The sequence below is a fragment of the Populus euphratica genome, unplaced genomic scaffold (genome assembly GCF_000495115.2).
Source record: "Populus euphratica unplaced genomic scaffold, PopEup_1.0 scaffold199.1, whole genome shotgun sequence".
NCBI classification, from domain to species: domain Eukaryota; kingdom Viridiplantae; phylum Streptophyta; class Magnoliopsida; order Malpighiales; family Salicaceae; genus Populus; species Populus euphratica.
Window position 1 is genome coordinate 356,057 of NW_011500082.1, and position 2,349 is coordinate 358,405.

A 2,349-nucleotide genomic window follows, 5' to 3' on the forward strand; every position below is an offset into this window, starting at 1 on the left:
TATATAATGAATGAAGAACTTGAATATTTGGGGTATTTTAGAGAAAAAAGAAAGGCATACTTTATGAATAGTATTTGTGATTTAGAATTACTTTGCAAGCTGTTTGGAACCCTTATAGTTAAATTCAATTTTAACGGATAATTCAATTCAAGTGTTCAGAATTTATTGATTTGAATTTCATTTGAAATTCAAATAACAAAAAAAAAAACAGGCGAAGATAAATCAGATGGGAGATCCTCTAATTTGCTACAGTAATTCAAGATAAAAAAAATATTATTCTAAGAAAACCCCTATTTTTTTTCTCTCAAAACCCTACACCTATTGCTTCTTTTTTTATGCATAACGTTGTTATATTCAAGGAAAAGATACTACTCAAGACCAAATCAAAACTTATTTGATTGATATCATGTTGATTGCTACTAAGCACTATACCAGCAGCTAGAACATGTTGGAAGTTACAAAAAAATAACATCATCTAGGATCAAGACTTGGTAAGCTAGGGAGCGATTAGAAATAAAGATAGCCGGGTGTGGAGAGATGTAAAGGGTAGCCATGGGTTGAGCTTTTAGGTGAGGGAATGAAGGGTGTAAATCAGAGGGAGCCTATTTTTTATGATTTGAATTCCATTTGAAATTCAAATTAATATCCTTAAAATGATTCTACACACAAGAATTAATGCAACTATTGAAATAAAATTCAATTCCAAGTATTTCAAATACCCTGTAAAAAAATATTTTGTTGCTTGTAAATTAAGGAATAATCAATTGGTTTTGTAACTTTGCAAGGTTTAAACAAATTAATGTATGCTTTATTGAATATTGGTTTTAAAATCAATTGGTATTTTGGATTTTAGATTTCACAATTTTAATTTAAATATTAGTTTTCATTTAATTGTTTATAATTTTCTCTTATATTTTCTATCTTATTTTAAAATAATTTCAGACATACATGTTAAATATTTATATTTATCTAGATAAATACAAATAACTAAAATAGAAGTTTTTGGATCAATCATGAGAGACTGCATTAAATTACCTTTCATAGAACTTGGTGTTTAAACATTTAGAGAAATGATATGAGATGTAAAATTAGGAATGTTATTAATAAAAGCTAACACCCATTTGAAAAATGCTATTCATTCATACCTATTTTCTTATTTTCTTTTATTAGAACAGTCTAATGATAATTTTGTTCCTCCACCCAAATAATTTAACACTAATTTTTAAGGGTATTGAAGATTTTTTACATAGTACATTATTTATTACTAAATTGACTAGTGGCAAATAAGTTTTTTTTTCATTTTAATTGCATAATGAAATAATAAAAAAAAATTTTGAAGGAAAAAAATAAAATTGATGTTAATGAGCATTTTCTTTTTATTTTTACAATATTTTTTCATTATTATAATGTTGAGAGGTAATTCTATATTTAACCAAATTTAAAAAATTTAAAAATAAAACACAAAAATACCCCCCAGAGCTTTAAAATTGGTGTTAAAGAGTTTTTCATATTTTTACAAATAGTTTTTTTATTATTAGAAAGTCATCTTAGAGATAATTTGATATTTAATTAAATATCAAAAACATTTTTAAAATAAAAGCATAAAGATGACACATGTATGTAATATTTCTTGACATCTAAAAATATCCTTTTAGAGCTGTTGCATTTTTAATTGGCGGCAACATGTGTTGACAATGATTGTCTAATTTATTATTAGTGAGTCTTTTTTTTATATCTTTCCTGAAAATTATAACTTGTCTCTCTTTATTGCTAGAGTTTCAATTTCAGTTTTTACTTTTTTAATTTTATATTTTTATTCTTAGATTTTTTATAAAAATTTTATATATTATCAATTATATTCTTCAATTTCAATTTGCTATATACTATGTTTTTCAATTTGTTACTTTATTTTTACTTTTTATTAAATTAATTTTCTTTTTAATTTGACTATTCAATTAAAAATTTACTTTTATTTTTAATTTTAATTTTGATCCTTGTTTTATTTTTTATCTATTTTTTAATTATTTTTATTTTTAATTTTATTATTCATCCAAAAATAAAATTATTTTGTATTTAGAAAAAGCCATGACATGTAGCTTAACAAGTCAAACACATGCTAGACTAACAGTATACCATTACGAAAACTCCACGTCCTAGTAGATGTTTCTAGAACCACGAAAAAACAATAGCCAAACTCTAGAGTCTAGACATCTCTCCACTTCTGTTCAGACGGCCCCATCTCAAGTCCTCGTCCCCACCAATCGAATTATATTATAATTTCTTATTATAAATTTACAATGTATAATAACTTCTAAATACCTTTTTATTTTTATTAATAACTTCAAAAAA